The sequence below is a fragment of the Sus scrofa genome, chromosome 1 (genome assembly GCF_054392235.1).
Source record: "Sus scrofa isolate SSC_HxYL_T2T_F1_AM1 chromosome 1, Sscrofa_HxYL_maternal_Yorkshire_Landrace_v2.0, whole genome shotgun sequence".
NCBI lineage: Eukaryota > Metazoa > Chordata > Mammalia > Artiodactyla > Suidae > Sus > Sus scrofa.
Genome location: NC_139383.1, coordinates 66,721,299 through 66,740,074, shown reverse-complemented (window position 1 = coordinate 66,740,074; position 18,776 = coordinate 66,721,299). Strand labels below are relative to the sequence as shown.

Below are 18,776 nucleotides of genomic sequence, written 5' to 3'. Positions count from 1 at the left end.
TTTTCTTTCTATGAATCATCTTTTCATTTCATTTATGGCTTCCTTTGCTGTGCAAAAGCTTTTAAGTTTAATTAGGCCACACTGGTTTATTTTTCTTTTTATTTTCATTACTATAGGAGGTAGATCCAAAAAGATAATGCTACTATTTATGTCAAAGAGTGTTCTGCATATGTTTTCCTCTAAGAGTTTTATAGTATCCAGCCTCACATTTAGGTCTTTTCCACATGCCTCAGAGCCAAAAAAATAAACAAAAACAAACCCCAAAAAATGACGAAAAACTGGGTAGGAGAGAACTTATCTAAAAGGCAATACTTGGAGTTCCCATCGTAGCTCAGTTGTTAACAAATCCAACCAGTATCCATGAGAACCTGGGTTTGATCCCTGGCCTTGTTCAGTGGGTTAAGGATCCAGCATTGCCACGAGCTGTGGTATAGGACCCAGAGGTGGCTCAGATCTGCACTGCTGTGCTGTGGTGTAGTCCAGTAGCTACAGCTCCAATTTGGCCCCTAGCCTGGGAACCTCCATATGCAGCCCTAAAAAGACAAAAAAAAAAAAAAAAAAAAAAAGGCAATACTGGCACTCAAAACTTGCGCCTAGGACACCAAGTTCCTGGCAAGATAAGCTAAATTTAACCGCAAGAGTAGTAAAAGATGATCAGCAAAGTAGTCACTGAATCCAAAATCCAAAAAGCTGACTTGGTTCTAAACTGCACACAATGGCAGGGTCACATTGTTAATAAACATTTCTTATCTCTGAAAGAACAGGCTCACATGGTTAAGACTCAGTACAAAATTGAGAGGGGAGGGCCCCCTCCCCTCTCAGCAGGGAAGATACAACATTGCCACAGCTGTGGCGTAGGTGGAAGCTGCAGCTTGGATTTGATCCCTGGCCCAGGAACTTCCATATGCTCCAGAGGCAGCCAAAAGAAAGAAGGGGTGGGGGGGCAAAAAAGTTGTTATGAGTCAGAAAAGATTGGCAGCCCCATTGTTTCTTCTGTATTTTCTAAATTTTTTTTTTTTTTTTTTTTTTTTGTCTTTTTGCTATTTCTTTGGCCGCTCCCACGGCACATGGAGGTTCCCAGGTTAGGGGTCTAATCAGAGCTGTAGCCACCGGCCTACACCAGAGCCACAGCAACACAGGATCCGAGCCGCGTCTGCAACCTACACCACAGCTCACGGCAACGCCGGAATCTTAACCCACTGAGCAAGGGCAGGGACCGAACCCACAACCTCATGGTTCCTAGTCGGATTCGTTAACCACTGTGCCACGACGGGAACTCCCTATTTTCTAAATCATTTCTACACTTCCATCTCTACTGTTCCCATTCTGCTCTTAAAAGACAACGAAAAAGAGGACTAAAACATAGCCTTCTCCCAAAGTACCCATACAAGGGAATAGAACATCTCAAAAGCAGGCTAGCACAGGTTATTCCAGCACAAAACCCTATTCTGTGGAATCACTGGCCTACCATGCTTACCAGGTCACCTGGTTTCATAGACCTTCATTTAATTTCATAGTCAGTTAGTGCCTGTCTACTATAAAAGGTACAAAAGGAGAACCAAAGCAAAGGTAGACAAGTTAGAGTCGAGAATTTATGAAAGACAACATACAATCAAGTGCTAAATAGTCTCATCGTTATTAATTGTGAAAAGGGGAAGAACTTCTTCCCAAGAAGTAAACATAGAAACCACAAAATTACAGTAGAAATACATTTATCTTCTTCTGGTGCATCTAGTTTTATGAAAACATTGATATGTTTCTCCAATTCTATATCCAGATTGCAAATATGGGAGAAATAAGAAAAGTAAACAATAAGCGTAAGCTAGAATAAGACAGAGCTTCATAAAAGGTAGTATTTGAGCTGAGATTTTAAGAAAGAGATTTTAAGACAGAGATTTTAAGACATTCCAGGAGGGGGAAAGAGCATGAAAGAGCCATGAAAGAGCATCGCATGTGCAACGGACAAAGAAGATATGAGTGGAGGTTTCATTTGGGGGGTTATATGGACAGCAATAGACGAGACCAAATTAGGAAGAACTGTATATAGGAGAATTCAAAGGCAGCACTTCTTAAGGATAAACTCATAGAACCAATAAATCAGAGAACCTCAGAGTTATAAAGAACCTCAGAAATCATCTCACAATTTTTTTCAACTCAGTCCAATAATACTATCCACATGTGACCATATAGCCACTGCCAGAAAATCTCCAGTGAGACAAATTCAATGCTCCATCTCTCTAGGAAGGAGAATTCAAAGTGTTCGAAATGTCTTCTTTATGGAATTACCACTCTTCTCTTAAACTGACATATGTTGATACATAAATATTTTTAAATATGTCATCCCATTTTCATATACCACATAAATACCAAGAATAAGTTGGTGTTGATGACACTCCTTAGCAGAATATATTGGATAATGTTGCAAGGAGATCCTAGCACACAGCTTCAGATCCACATCAGTCAAAAAAACCTCTAGAAATTGGATCTATTCAAACAAATTCACTACCATCATGAGAAAAATACACATCTGAAACTCTTTAAGTTGCTCTGAATTAGACTGAGTTTGGTGTCATCCAGGACCAAAACATTAGGGCTTTCCCCAAATGGAGTCCAATATCAAGAAGTAAAAGACACAAGCAGCCTTTGGTCAATATTTATCTAGTTACAGCATTCATGGACCATGTAATTTCTCTCTGCTACTGAAAGAACATGCAGGGGTTTGGAGTTTTTTGGCCACACCCACAACCTGTTCCCTGGCAAGCGATCAAACTCATGCCACAGCAGTGACCAAGCCACTGAAGTGACAACTCTGGATCCTTACCCTGCTGAGCCACAAGTGAACTCCAAGAATGTGGTTCTATTATTAAAGAATTTGTTGGTGACTCTGAAGCATGTCAGAGGTTAGCATACTGCTGCTATTACACTTCTGCAACACTAGACAATAAACAGTTTCTACTTTAATTATAAGTAAAGGGTTTTTTTCCATTTTTATTCCTTATTTTTTATCCATAAAGAATCTCCATAGGAGTTCCTGTTGTGGCGCAGTGGTTAACAAATCCAACTAGGAACCATGAGGTTGCGGGTTCGGTCCCTGCCCTTGCTCAGTGGGTTAACGATATCCGGCGTTGCCGTGAGCTGTGGTGTAGGTTGCAGACGCGGCTCGGATCCTGTGTTGCTGTGGCTCTGGCGTAGGCCGGTGGCTACAGCTCCGATTCAACCCCTAGCCTGGGAACCTCCATATGCCGCGGGAGCGGCCCAAGAAATAGCAACAACAACAACAAAGACAAAAAAAGACCAAAAAAAAAAAAAAATCTCCATAGCAGGACATGGAAAATCCATTCTCTTTGCAATTCAATTTTCCTACTGAATCAACTACTCTCCAAACCATATAAATAATTGGCTATTGAGAAGGAAAATTATTAAATATGCCACACTGGTCCCTTCATAATCATATAAAACAGGGTTCCTTTTTTTTTTTTTCTTTTTTGGTCTTTTCAAGGGCCGCAACCCTGGCATATGGAGGTTCCCAGGCTAGGGGTCGAATTGGAGCTGCAGCTGCCAGCCTATACCAGAGTCACAGCAACTCAGGATCTGAGCCACATATGTGATCTACACCACAGCTCACAGCAACACCGGATCCGTAACCCACTGAGCGAGGCCAGGGATCGAACCCGCAACCTCATGGTTCCTAGTCAGATTCATTAACCATTGAGTCACAATAAGAACTCCTGAAGCAGGGTTTCTTAACCATAACACTATTGACATTTTTGGTCAGACAATTCTTTATTGTGCAAGACTTTTACAAGCGTTGCAGGATGTTTAGCAGCGCCCCTGACCTCACCTACTAAATGCCATAGCACCTTCTCTCTCCAATCCTGAAAATCACAAATATCACGAGACATTGTCAAATATCCCCTGGTGTCAAATCTGTCCCTTCTTGGGAAGCACTGATATAAAGATATGCTCTTAGTTAAAACTTACTCTGGGCTCTGCATTCCAGACACATGTTTAAAGTGATGGTGGCTGTCATTTCTGGCTCACATCCACATAAAATCTGCTGTTTATTCCAATCTCTTCAGAGAAAAGTGTGAACTCTCTGTTTCTTGACAAATGACTTTGATTATTAGATTGTACTACAATGTGCATCAAAGTACAAGGACAGAGCTTTAGCTCCGCTGTCAAGACAACCGCTGCCTCTTCAAGCAAAAGGAAAATCAAAGACTTGTAGGATGCCAGTTGAGTCGGAACCTTGAGCCAAAGGCAAGCGCGATGGCAACGACTGAGCACCTGGCACTTCCCTATGAGAGCTGAATACTCAAGAAAATTGAGACTTCAAATGAGTTTCCACCTAACAAGCTGCAATTTTGTTTCATTGGGGGAGAGTAGGGAATGAGTTAGGGGAAGAACCAGAGGAGAATTCAACATGACAGTCCACTTACTAATTCAGTGAGGAGGAGTTCAAGACAATCTTCAAAATTCGACAAGACAAAAGCATCATTATCTGTAATTACTGCTTACCAGTAGCACAGATTGATAACAAGCTTCCTCCGCCAATCTTACCCTGCCATTATGAGAAGAGGCGATTAAACTAATTAACAAATCAACTTTTCTGTGCAACATGGAGTTCAACAGCAGAAAATAATGAGAAAAAAGCCAGTTATTTGAAGGGATGAAATGAGACAGAAATCTGAAGTTAACAACAGTATGGATAGGGAACTTGAATAGTTGACAAATGTATACATTTTAACATTATGAAATCTGATTGCACATTGGGAAATATTGGGCTATTTGTTTAAAACCACAGTTTAAATGGAAAATGTTTTATTTGAACATGGAAAGCATGTTAATTATAACAATTGTGGACAGCCCTGTATATGTGACACACATAAATATAAAATAATACCTCACTACTGAGAAGTCAGACTGTCCAGAACCTCAGTAATCTTGGTCATGGATATTAACTCAAAAGGAATCCAAAAAGTCTGTTCAGCCATAAAGCCGTACTACTCTATATGAAGAGGTAAAGAACCATTCTCAGACATTGCCATATTTTGTACTCCTCTCAACTCCCCTACTCTTGGGTGGGAAGGAGTAGGGGCACCAACTGTTATAGCCTGTCACCAGCCTAATGCTTTTTATACAACACAGGTGCTCTGTAAGCATCTGAAGCAGTGTTGACTAGTGTGGGGGTCACAACCACATGTGTTTAATGAGCACCAGAAATGTAGGTAATGCAACTGAGGAACTGAATTTTCAATTCTATTTAATTTTAATTAACTTTAACATAAAAACTGATGATTTCCTCATTGGGAAACTTTTAAATATGTTTGGAATAAGCTGAATATGTTAATATATTTTTAACTATAAATTTTATTAAATCTATGTAAAGAACAAATATTTAATAAAAATTTAGCATTGGAATTGAGATGCTATAAGAGTAAAATACACACCAGATTTCAAAGATTTGGTATGAAAAGTTAGTATAGGAGTTCCCATTGTGGCTCAGCAGTGACAAACCTGACTACTATCCATGAGGACATGGGTTCAATCCCTGGCCTTGCTCAGGGGGTTAAGGATACCACGCCACCATGAGCTATGGTGTAAGTCACAGATGCAGCTTGGATCCTGCATTGCTGAGGCTGTAGCTTGGCTGGCAGCTGCAGTTCTAATTGACGTCTAGCCTGGGAACTTCCATATGTCACAGGCGCAGCCCTAAAAAAAAAAAAAGTTAATATAAAATATATCATAATATTTGTATATTGATTACATGTTGAAATGATAATATTTCTGATATATTGGGTCAAATAAAAATAAATCATTAGATATAATTTCACATAGTTTCTTTTTACTTTGTTTAATGTGGTTAGTAGAAATTTTTTTTTTTTTGTCTTTGCTAGGGCCACACCCATGGCATATGGAGGTTCCCAGACTTGGGGTCTAATCTGAGCTGTAGCCGCCAGCCTATACCAGAGCCACAGCAATGCCAGATCTGAGCTGTGTTTGCAACCTATACCACAGCTCTCGACAATGCCGGATCCTTAACCCACAGAGTGAGGCCAGGGATTGAACCCTCAACCTCATGGTTCCTAGTCAGATTCATTAACCACTGAGCCATGATGGGAACTCCTAGAAATTTTTTAATTACCTATTTGGTCAATCCATAAGACTAGTCTATAGAGTGAATGAATGATATACAACGTATAGGACCACAGCAGAAGCAGTAAGAGAATACCAACAGCAACCAAAATCGACATCTACAACTAGAGGGAGACAAAAAAGACAACAAAGCAGTTATCTGGAGCCACTAAAAGTATAAGTAGAGGACCCATACAAACTGAAAGTGAGAGGATGGAAGAAAATATTCCATGCAAATGGAAATCAAAAGAAAGCCAGAGTGCCAATAGACAAAATAGACCTTACAATAAAGAATGTTACAAGAGACAAGGAAGGTCATTACATAATGATCAAAGGATCAATCCAAGAAGAAGATATAAAAATTATAAATATATATGCACCCAACATAGGAGCACCTCAATATATAAGGCAACTGCTAACAGCCTTAAAAGGAGAAATCAACAATAACACAATAATAGTGGGGGATTTTAACACCCCACTTACAGCAATGGACAGATCATCCAGACAGAAAATCAACAAGGAAGCACAGGCCTTAAATGATGCATTAAACCAGATGGACTTAATAGATATTTATAGAATATTCCATCCAAAAGCAGCAGAATACACATTCTTCTCAAGTACACAGAACATTCTCTAGGATAGATGACATTCTGGGCCACAAATCAAGCCTCAGTAAATTTTAAAAAACTAAAGTCATATCAAGCATCTTTTCCAACCATGATACTTTAAGACTAGAAATAAACAACAAGAAAAAAACTGAAAAAAAATACAAACATGTGGAGACTAAACAACATACTATTAAACAACAAATGGGACCAATGGAGAAATCAAAGAGGAAATTAAGAAAATACCTAGAAGCAAATGACAACAAAGACACAACAATCCAAAATCTATGGGATGCAGCAAAAGCAGTTCTAAGAGGGACATTTATAACAATACAAGCCCACCTAGAAAAAAACTAAAAATAAACAGCCTAATTTTGCACCTAAAGCAACTAGAGAAAGAACAAACAAAACCCAAAGTCAGCAGAAGAAAAGAAATCATAAAGACCAGAGAAGAAATAAATGAAATAGAAACAAAGAACACAATAGAAAAGGTTGATGAAACAAAAATCTGGTTCTTTGAAAAGATCAACAAAATTGATAAACCCTCAGCCAGACTCATCACAAAAAAAAAAAAGAGGGGACTCAAATCAATAAAATTAGAAATGTAAGAGGAGACGTTACAACAGACATCACAGAAATACAAATGATCATAAGAGATGACTACAAGCAATTATATGCCAATAAAACAGACAACCTAGAAGAAATGGACAAGTTATTAGAAAGGTACAATCTTCTAAGACTGAACCAGAAAGAAATAGAAAAGCGAATGAGTGCTGAAATTGAAACTGTTTAAAAACTTCCAGTGAACAAAAGTCTAGGACCAGATAGCCTCACAGCAAATTCTATCAAAAATTTAAAGAAGAGTTAACACCTATCCTTCTGAAACTATTCCAAAAAATAGCAGAAGAAGGAATATTCCCAAACTCATTCTATGAGGCCACCTTCACCCTGACAACAAAACCAGACAAAGATATAACAAAAAAAGAAAATTGCAGGCCAACTCACTGCTGAACATAGATGCAAAAATCCTCAACAAAATACTAGCAAACCAAATCCAGCAATACATTAAAAGGATCATACACCATGATCAAGAGGAATTTTTCCCAAGGATGCAAGTATTTTTCAATATCTACAAATCAATCAGTGTGATACACCACATTAACAAACTGGAGAATAAAAACCATGTGATCCTCTCAACAGCTACAGAAAAAGATTGTGACAAAATCCAACACCAATTTCTGATTAACACCCCCCACCAGAAGGCAGGCATAGAGGGAACTTACCTCAACATAATAAAGGCCATATATGACAAACCCACAGCTAACATCATTCTCAACAGTGAAAAGCTGAAAGAATTTACACTAAGATCAGGACAAGACAAGGATGTACACTCTTGCCACATCTATTCAACATAGTTTTGGAGTCCTAGCCATGGAAATCAGAGAATAAAAAGAAATAAAAGTAATCCAAATTGGAAAGGAAGTAAAACCATCAGTGTTTGCAGATGACATGATGCTGTACCTAGGAAACTATTAGAGCTCATCAATTAATTTGGTAAAGTTGCAGGATACAAAGTTAATACACAGAAATCAACTGCATTTCTATATACTAACAATGAAAGGTCAGAAAGAGAAACTTTTCCATTTACCATCACATCAAAGGGAATAAAATACCTAGGATTAAACCTATCTAAAGAAACAAAAGACCTATACCCTGAAAACTATAAGACCCTGATGAAAGAAATCAAAGATGAAACAAACAGATGGAAAGATATACAATGGTCTTGGATTGTAAGAATCAATATTGTCAAAATGACTATACTACCCAAGGCAATCTACAGATTCAATTCAATTCCTATCAAATTACCAATGGCTTGTTTCACAGAACTAGAATAAAATATTTTAAAATTTGTTTGGAAGCACAGAAGACCCCAAATAGCCAAACTATACTGAGAAAGAAAAATGGAGCTGTAGGAATCAGTCTTCCTGGCTTAAGAATACACTACAAAGCTACAGTCATCAAAACAGTATGGTACTGGCAGAAAAACAGAAATACATATCAATGGAACAAGATAGAAAGCCCAAAAAATAAAATCAAGCTACTATGGTCAATTAATCTATGACAAAGGAGGCAAGAATATACAATGGAGGAGTTCCCATGGTGGCTCAGCATGTTAAGAACCCAACTAGTATCCATGAGGATGCAGGTTCGATCCCTGGCCTCACTCAGTGGGTTAAGGATCCAGTGTTGCCACAAGCTGCCACATATGTTGCAGATGCAGCTCAGATCCAGTATTGCTGTGGCTGAGGGTAGGCCAGCAGCTGCAGCTCCAATTCAACCCCTAGCCCAGGAATATCCATATGCCACAGATGCAGCCATAAAAAGAAAAAGAAGAAAAAAAAATTTAATTTAATAAAAGAATACACAGAAGTTCCCATTGTGGCTCAGTAGAAGCAAATCTGACTAGCATCCATGAGGACACAGGATGGCCTTGCTCAGTGGGTTAAGGATCTGGCATTGCCAGTGGGTTAAGGATCTGGCATTGCCATGAGCTGTGGTGTAGGTTGCAGATGCAGCTCAGATCTTGCATTGCTGTGGTTGTGGTGTAGGCCAGGCAGATGTAGCTCTGATTTGACCCCAGCCTGGGACTCTCCATATGCTGCAGCCCTAAAAAGACAAATGACAAAAAAAAAAGAAAAGAAAAGAAAAAGAATATACAATGGAGAAAAGACAGTTTCTTCAATAAGCGACACTGGGAAAACTGGACAGCTACATGCAAAAAAGAAATTAGAACATTCTCTAACACTATACACAAAAATGAACTCCAAATTGATTAAAGGCAGAGTTCCCTTTGTGGCTCAGTGGTAACAAAACCAACTAGTGCCCATGAGGACAAGGGTTCAATCCCTGGGCTCTCTCTGTGGGTTAAGGGTCTGGTGTTGCCGTGAGCTGCAGTGTTGGTGGAAGAAGCAGCTCAGATCTCAAGTCACTGTGGCTGTGGTGTAGGCTACACCTCTGATTCCACCCCTGGGAACCTCCATATGCTGTGTGTGTGGCCCTAAAAAAAAAAAAAAAAAAAAAAAAAAAGTATTAAAAACCTAAAGTTAAGACAGGATACTGTACAACTCTTAGAGGAAAACATAGGCTGAACACTCTTGGACATAAACTGCAGCAATATCTTCTCAGACCCACCTCCTAGAGTAATGACAATAAAAACAAAAATAAACAAATGAGACCAAATTAAACTTAAAAGATCTGCACAGCAAAGGAAATCATAAATAAAATGACAACCCACAGAATGCAATAAAACATTTGCACATGAAGCAACTGACATGGGATTAATCTCCAAAATATACAAACAACTCCTGCAGCACAACATCCAAAAAAAAAACCAAACAACCCAATCAAAAAATGGGCAGAAGATCTAAGTAGACATTTCTCCAAAGAAGATGTACAGATGAACAAAAAACAAATGACAAGATGCTCAACATTACTAATTTTTAGAGAAATGAAAATTGAAACTACTAAGGGGTGACACTTTATACCACCAGCCAGAATGGCCATGTTCAATAAGTCTACAAATAATAAATGCTGGAGAGGGTGTATAGAAAAAGGAACTCTCTTACACAGTTGGTGGGATGTATCTCAGTGCAACCACTATGGAAAACAGTATGGGGATTCCTCAAAAAACTAAAAATAGAACTACCATATGATCTAGCAATCCCACTCCTGGGCATCTATGCAGAGAAAACCATAATTTGAAAAAAAAATATGCACTTCAATGTTCATTGCAGTACTATTTAGAGTAGCCAAGACATGGAAGCAACCTAAATGTCCATCAATAGAAAAATGGAATAAAGAATACATGGTACATATATGCAATGGAATATTACCCAGCCATGAAAAATAACGAATTAATGTCATTTGCAACAACATGGATGGACCTAGAAACTAGCATACTAAGTGAAGTTAGACTGTGAAAAACAAACATCACATGCTATCACCTATATGTGGAATCTAAAAAAAGGATACAAATGAACTTATTTGCAGAACAGAAACAGATTCGCAGACATTGAAAAACTTATGGTTACCAAAGTTGCTGGCAGGGGGAGGAATGGACTGGGGGTTTGGGAATGGCATATGTACACTGAGGTATATGGAAGAATTGACCAATGGGGACCTGCTGTATAGCACAGAGAACTCCACCCAATGTTCCGTGATAATCTATGTGGGGAAAGAATCAGAGAATGGATATGTATATATGGTTGACTGAGTCACCTAGTTCTACAGCAGAAATTATCACAGCCTTATAAATGAACTATACTTCAATAAAACTTAAATAATAATAATAAAATAAAAAGTTTTAAAAAAGGGAGTTCCCATTGTGGCTCCGAGGGTTAAGAATCCTACTAGTATCCATGAGGATATGGGTTTGATGCCTAGGTTCGCTCAGTGGGTTAAAGGATCCAGCATTGCTGCAAACTGTGGTGTAGGTCACAGCTGCAGCTCAGATCTGGTGTGGCTGTGGCATGGGCTGGCAGCTGCAACTCCAGTTCAACCCCTAGCCTGGGTACTTTCATATGCCTCAGATGCAGAGACAGGATTAAGATGGCGGAATAGAAGGACTAGAGCTCAACTTCTCTCCTAAAAACAACAAAATTCACAACTAAAGACTGAGCACTCTTCACCCAAATGGACTGGAAACCTTAAAAAAGATACCCTACTCCAGAAGAAAAACAGGAGGCCACATCAAGAGGTAGGAGGGGCGATTTCATGATATAAACAACCCCATACCTCCTGGGTGGGAAGCTCCACAGACTGGAAACTAACTGGTTCACAGAGACTCACCTACAGGAGTGAGAGTTCTGAGCCACACATCAAACTCTCACGTGTGGGGATCTGGCACAGGAAGAAAGAGCCCCGGAGCATCTGGCATTGAAGGCCAGTGGGGCTTGTGTGCAAGAGCTCCACAGGACTGAGGGAAATGGAGACCCCATTCTTAAAAGGTGCACACAGATTCTCATGTGCACTGGGTCCCAGGGCAAAGCAAAGTCTCCAAGGGAATCTGGGTCAAACCTGACCGCAGTTCTTGGAGGACATCCTGGGAAAACAGGGGTGAATGTGGCTTGTTGTGAGGGAAGGACATTGAAAGCAAAGCTCTCGGGAATATTCAGCAGCAGTGCCTTTCTCTGGAGGTGGCCATTTTGGGGAAATCTGGCCCCACCCATCAATCAGAGCTGAGAAGCCCCGGGGCAAACAACAACCCAGGTGGGATCACAGCCCCACCCCTCAGTAAACAGGCTACCTAAAGACCCCTCAGGCACACAGCTGCCTCTAATCCCATCCAGAGACTGAGCCCCACCCACCAGAGGGATTAGAATCAGCTCCTCCTACCGGGGGCAGGCATCAGCCCCTCCCATCAGGAAGCCTACAGCAAGCCCGTCATACCGATTTCAGCCACAGGGGGACAGACACCAGAAGTAAGAGAGGCTACAACTCTATTATCTGTAAGAAGGTCACCACACCAAAAACCTATAAAAATGAAAAGGCAGAGGACTATAACTCAGATGAGGGAGAAAGGAAAAACCCCAGAAAAACAGCTAAGCCATGAGGAGATTCTCAGCCTCCAGGAAAAAGACTTTAGACTGTTGATGCTGAAGAAGAGGCAAGACATTGGAAATAAACTGGAGGCAAAGATGGATAACTTACAGGAAACACTGACCAAAGAGATACAAGATAGAAAACTTAAACTAGAAGAGATGCCAAATACAATAACTGAAATAAAAAATTCACTAGAAGCAGCTAACAGCAGAATACAGGAGGCAGAAGAACGAATAAGTGAGGTGGAGGACAGATAAGTAGAAATTACGGATGCAGAACAGAAAAGAGAAAAAAGATTGAAAACAAATGAAGAGAGTCTCAGAGAACTCTGGGACAACGTGAAACGCACCAACATCCGTATTATAGGGGTGCCAGAAGGAGGAGAGAGAGGAGGAGACACAAAAAATATTCCAAGAGATAATAGCCGAAAACTTCTCTATTATGAGGAAGGAATCACTCACTCAAATCCAGGAAGCACAACGAGCACCATACAAAATAAAACCCAAGGAGGAACACCCCGAGACACATACTAATCAAACTGACCAAAATTAAAGACAAAGAGAAAATCTTGAAAGCAGCTAGGGAAAAGAAACAAATAACATACAAGGGAACCCTGATAAGGCTATCAGCAGATTTTTCAACAGAAACTCTGCAGGCCAGAAGGGAGTGGCATGATATACTCAATGTGATGAAAGGAAAAAACCTCCAACCAAGATTACTCTACCCAGCAAGGCTCTCCTTCAGATTTGAAGGAGAAATCAAAACCTTCTCAGATAAGCAAAAGCTGAGAGAATTCAGCAACACTAAACCAGCCTTACAACAAATACTAAAGGAACTTCTATAGGCAGAAAAGAACAAGAGAAGAAGGAAAGAAAAAACAAAGTAATTAATAAAATGACAATAAGAACATACATATCAATAATTACCTTAAATGTGAATGGACTAAACGCCCCAGCCAAAAGACATCGACTGGCTGAATGGATACAAAAACAAGACCCATATATATGCTGTCTTCAAGAGACCCACTTCACTCCTAGGGACACATACAAATTGAAAGTGAGAGGATGGAAGAAAATATTTCATGCAAACGGGGATCAAAAGAAAGCTGGAGTAGCAATACTCATATCAGACAAAATAGACTTGAAAATGAAGAATATTTTCAGGGACAAAGAAGGACATTACACAATGATCAAAGCATCAATCCAAGAAGATGTTATAGCAATTTTAAATATCTATGCACCCAACACAGGTTCACCACAATATATGAGGCAACTGCTAACAACCTTAAAAGGAGAAATTGACAATAACACAATCATAGTGGGGGACTTTAACACCCCACTTACAGCAATGGACAGATCAACCAGACAGAAAATCAATAAGGAAACACAAGCCCTGAATGAAGCATTAGACCAGATGGACTTAATAAGTATTTATAGGACATTTCATCCAAAAGCAACAGAATACACATTCTTCTCAAGTGCACATGGAACATTCTCTAAGATTGACCATATCCTGGGCTACAAATCCAACCTCAGTAACTTTAAGAAAATTGAAATCATATCAAGCATCTTTTCCGACCACAATGCCATACAACTGGAAATCCACAACAAGAAAAAAACTGCAAAAAACACAAATACGTGGAGACTCAACAACATGCTACTAAACATATGCCTCAGATGCAGCTCAAAAAAAAAAAGTGGGGGAAAAATTAAAAATATAATAAAAGCTGTTAAAAAAAAAGTATGAGTACATATTCCAACCTATTTCAGAGGTTCCTAAGGGTATCACAGTTATTTATGTCCTATAACTCAACCATAAACAAGGGAGGAGATTCTTTCTGCCTACTACATGATATAAGAAGCTATGGCCGGAAGTGAAGGGGCCATGTTGGCGGGTGACCCCAGGAGAGGTACCGGGCGAGAGGCGAGTCTCTAGGAGTGGTAGCGCGCGCGCGGCCCGCAGCCTGACGCCCAGCCCCTGTCAGTCCCCCATGGCCTCATGGAGCCGAGAGGCGGTGCTGAGTCTCTACCGGGCTCTGCTGCGCCAGGGCCGGCAGCTTCGCTACACTGATCGAGACTTCTACCTTGCCTCCATCCGCCGAGAGTTCCGGAAAAATCAGAAGCTAGAGGACCCTGAGGCCCAGGAGAGGCAGCTGGAAAAGGGCCTGGTCTTCCTCCACAGCAAATTAGGAGGGCTTGTTTAGGAGTTTCCCTCTTCCCTTCCCATCCTAATTCCGAGGGAAAGAGGACAAAGGTGCCTTCCATAGACTCGCTGCCTCTCCCCACCTCCACCTCACAGATGCAGTAAGAAGCCTCAGGTGAGCAATGGCAGGCGCTGGTGAGCGCAAAAGCAAGAAGGATGACAATGGCATCGGCACGGCCATTGATTTTGTCCTCTCCAATGCCCGGCTGGTGCTGGGGGTGGGTGGAGCAGCCATGCTGGGCATTGCTACACTGGCGGTTAAGCGGATGTATGACAGGGCGATCAGCGCCCCTACCAGCCCCACGCGCCTGAGCCATTCTGGGAAAAGGAGCTGGGAAGAGCCAAACTGGATGGGCCCCCCACGTCTGCTCAACAAGGACATGAAGACAGGCCTGAGCAGGTCCCTGCAGACCCTCCCCACAGGCTCCTCGGCCTTTGACACAGGAGAAACTTCTCACTTACTACCGGAACCGGGCAGCCATTCCTGCCGGCGAGCAGGCTCGGGCCAAGCAAGCTGCTGTGGACATATGTGCTGAGCTCCGGAGCTTCCTGCGGGCCAAGCTGCCTGACATGCCTCTTCGGGACATGTACCTGAGTGGCAGCCTCTATGACGACTTGTGGTGACAGTCGACCACATCCAACTCATTGTGCCCCTTGTGCTGGAGCAGAACCTGTGGTCGTGTGTCCCCGGAGAGGACACCATCATGAACGTCCCTGGCTTCTTCCTAGTTCACCGTGAGAACCCAGAGTATTTTCCTCGTGGTAGCAGTTACTGGGACCGCTGTGTGGTTGGGGGCTACCTCTCTCCCAAGACAGTGGCAGACACATTTGAGAAGGTAGTGGCTGGCTCCATCAACTGGCCAGCCATCGGGTCCCTCTTGGACTATGTGATTCGACCAGTGCCACCCCCAGGGGCCCTGACTCTGGAGGTGCAGTATGAGCGTGACAAGCATCTCGTCATTGACTTCCTGCCATCAGTGACCCTTGGTGACACTGTCTTGGTGGCCAAACCACACCGGCTAGCCCAGTACGACAACCTGTGGCGGCTGAGCCTGCGTCCTGCCGAGACGGCGCGCCTGCGGGCTCTGGACCAGGCCGATTTGGGCTGTCGCTCTCTGTGCCTCAAGATCCTCAAGGCCATATGCAAGTCCACTCCGGCTCTGGGCCACCTCACTGCCAGCCAGCTCACCAACGTCATCCTCCACCTGGCCCAGGAGGAGGCTGACTGGTCTCCAGACATGCTGGCCGACCGATTCCTGCAGGCCTTGAGGGGACTCATCAGCTACTTAGAGGCCGGAGTTCTGCCCAGTGCCCTAAACCCCAAGGTGAACTTATTTGCAGAGCTCACACCTGAAGTAGACGAATTGGGATACACTCTGTATTGCTCATTGTCTGAGCCAGAGGTGCTGCTGCAGACCTAGGGCAGGTGGAGGCCAAAGTGGGTGTCAGGGGGTCAGGCCCTGGGTTCTCCGTTAGAAACACTCGGCTACATCGTTGGTGCCTCACAGGGTCCCTCGGTGCCTCCTGTCTTACTGGTCATCACCCTGGTCATTTCATGCTGGTTAGAATGTCATCTCTGTTCTCTTTTCTCACAACCCTTTCTATTTTTGTTACCAAACCCTGTGCTCCCTCCTCCTCCCCTCCCCCTCCTCCTCCAGGTTCATTTTCTTGAATGAATTGAGAAGGTGGAGCCTGGCCTGAGCTGCTGAGACCACTTGGTGTTGGCCTTTTGGCCCAGGTCTGCCCCTCTCCAGTGTCCTCTCTGTCTTTTCCTCCTATTTGTACCTTCTGTTTTGCTCTTTTTCCTGGAGCACATCCGCCTAATCAAGATGTTGCCTTTTAGTTGACTGTCCCTGAAGTTGTGATTGCCTGTTTCAAACTGAACTCTGCAGAGAGTGTTCAGACAGTATTTAGGGTTTCTGGGGGTAAAGCTGGTGGAAAAGCTGGCCTTTGACCCAGGTTCCTGGAAAAGAAGCCCATTCCCCCCACCTCTTGGCCAACTTATGTCCGTTAGTGCTGAGACGTTCTCCTGGGAACACTGTTGTTGGCGCCCACGAGCGTGAGGGCTCAGGACGAGCTGAGGTAAAGTTCTTGAGATCGTGTCTCTCCGAGGCCATCCGCAAGAGCGCCGAGCGGGAGAAAGGGGCCTGGAGAGGGTCTGTGTGCCTCATGTCTGCGCCTCATCTGGCTGGTGCCGCCCAGCACCGGGTGGGTGACAAAGACCGGGAGGGATGGGGCTGTTGCTTGCCCCCTTCTTGCCTTATTGCCAATAGGGACGAGGCCTTCAAGGACGCAGTCAGTGCTAGAGGTTGACAGGCCGCTGAACACTGGGGCTTAGTGACCTTGTTTCTCCCCTGTCAGGCCCTGCCTTTCTAGGATGTCGCCTTAGAGCAAGAACAGGCCCAACAGCAGCCCTTCGCTCCCCAGTGAGAGGGGTGTTTGCTGAACTCCACAGGCACCGCCAGAGGCCAGAGGGCAGGCAGGCACGCGCGGACCTCTTCCCCGGCCTGCCGCTCACCCAGCACCTGGGGAGATCCGCGCCCTCTAGGAAGAGGGCACAAGGCTGTGACAGGGAGGTGGGTCCTTCCTGCATTCCTTCTTGTTTCCCACTGCTAAAATTGCACTATTTATTGCAATGTAAAAAGTATCCTGGGGGTGGGGAGGAGTGTTTAATACACATTGTCAGTAAAAAAAAAAAAAAAAAGAAGAAGCTATGATGATGAATCTTGTAAACATTTTAATATTTAACCATAAACTTCATTTATCTGAATATTTCACTGATACTTGACAACTCATTTAATTCCCACAAAAACCTTGTGAGACAGCTATTATCATCACTTTTCTTATTTTGGAGGTAAGGAAACTGGGACTTAGGTTAAGTAATTTGTCAAGGGTCTGTGTATTTAACTATGATATTCTCTTATCTCTGTCAAAATTCTTTTTCAATATTTACATACATATGTGACTGACCAAAGTGCTGTTCTCCTCTGTCTTTGAGTATGTCTTTTTTAAAGGAGCCCTTAGCCTGGAGGGCCTTAGGGAAATCAACCATGCGGGTGGAAGTTCTGCCAGATAGCCTGTGAAGACCTCCATCACATCCTCAAACATCAGTAAACTAAGTCCTGTTGATGGAGCGTCCATGAGGCGACCCCTTATAAAGTCTCTCTCTCTTAATAGCTGGCTAAAAGTTACAAACTTTCTACAATCTCTATACTTCTCCCACATGGTGAATAATATCCTAAGACTTAACAATAACACATGAAACTGTGAATATGACAATATTGTATTTCATTACCTGTGATGATATACCAAAAGAAAAGGTAAATATTGTATTTCATTACCTGTGATGATATACCAAAAGAAAAGGTAAATATTGTATTTCATTACCTGTGATGATATACCAAAAGAAAAGGATATGTAGAAATTATCTTTAATCTCTGTGGCTTCAGCCAATATATAAAAGTTTCCCTTAGTGAAAGGTTAGTGTGAAGAATTAAGATGTGTTAGGACACCTAAAAAGATGAAAGGTTGACAGATTAGAGGAAGAGGGTGATAACTAAGAAAGGTTAAATAATTAAGCCAACAGGTTGAATGAAGAGAATCAGGTATCAGAAGACCAAATGCTACAGAAAGATGAAAAGATTTAAACCCCATGTGAAATACAAGGGAAGCGAAACTGAGCAGCTTAAGAAGGAGTTGGTTTAAAGGAGTAATAGCAGGATGCATTGGAGAAAATGAAGTACTTCTTACATGTGAGCGTTGCGTAACATAATATTAGCACAGAATGCCTAATGTGCTGTGTTCTCTATTTTCTATTCATTTCTTTGTTTTTCCTTTTTTTTTTTTTTTTTAGGGCAGCATATGTAAGTTCCCAGGCTATGGGTCGAATTGGAGCTATAGCCACTGGCCTACACCACAGCCACAACAACTCAGGATCTGGGCGGTATCTGCAACCTATACCACAGCTCACAGCAACACTGAATCCTTAACTCACTGAGATCAAACCCCAGTCCTCAGGGATACTAGTCAGGTTCATTACTGCTGATCCACAACAGGAACTCCCTGTTTTGCCTCTTTGATTGTTGATTTCTTTGTCTAAACAAAAACAAATTAATACTCTGAGTCCAGGACTATAATTTCAAGATAGGAAATTAAGCATTTATTTCTAACCAAGGGTCTTAGTTTTCATAAAGGAAAATCAGGGTTCACCTCTTATTCAACTATTATCTTTTT

The 18,776-nt window shown here is 42.1% G+C and overlaps 1 protein-coding gene and 2 pseudogenes across 2 annotated transcripts in view; 2 read left to right on the top strand and 1 right to left on the bottom strand.

Moving 5' to 3' along the window:
• LOC100515111 (uncharacterized) overlaps positions 1-18,776 on the bottom strand; it is a 441,565-nt gene that overhangs the window by 396,430 nt on the left and 26,359 nt on the right. The window lies entirely within an intron of this gene.
• On the top strand, positions 14,244-17,253 carry LOC100514932 (mitochondrial ribosome and complex I assembly factor AltMIEF1 pseudogene; annotated as a pseudogene). Its single transcript, XR_014806452.1, has one exon. The product of XR_014806452.1 is annotated as a mitochondrial ribosome and complex I assembly factor AltMIEF1 pseudogene (transcript).
• Positions 14,666-15,964, top strand: LOC146406132 (mitochondrial dynamics protein MIEF1 pseudogene; annotated as a pseudogene).